Genomic DNA, 260 nt, shown 5'->3' on the forward strand with positions numbered 1-260 from the left:
GCAAAGACAACGCGTTCGGCACTGGACAGCTGACAAACGGGTCCTGCTGCTCAGCAGGATTAACGCTGCGATGTACTGCAATGTACTGGCGATAGGGCCAGCCAGCAATATTCCGTAATTTCTTTAAGGGAACTGATAAGAGACATTTTAAAGATTTCAAAACAGAGCATCCATCAAGCAGCACCTTCCAGCTCCCCAGGCAGCCACGGCCACTTCTGCGCTGGGAGGGGTAAACCTCCTGACTGGAGCCGGGAGACGCT

This window comes from Phaethon lepturus, unplaced genomic scaffold (genome assembly GCF_000687285.1).
Source record: "Phaethon lepturus isolate BGI_N335 unplaced genomic scaffold, ASM68728v1 scaffold29414, whole genome shotgun sequence".
Classification (NCBI taxonomy): Eukaryota; Metazoa; Chordata; class Aves; order Phaethontiformes; family Phaethontidae; genus Phaethon; species Phaethon lepturus.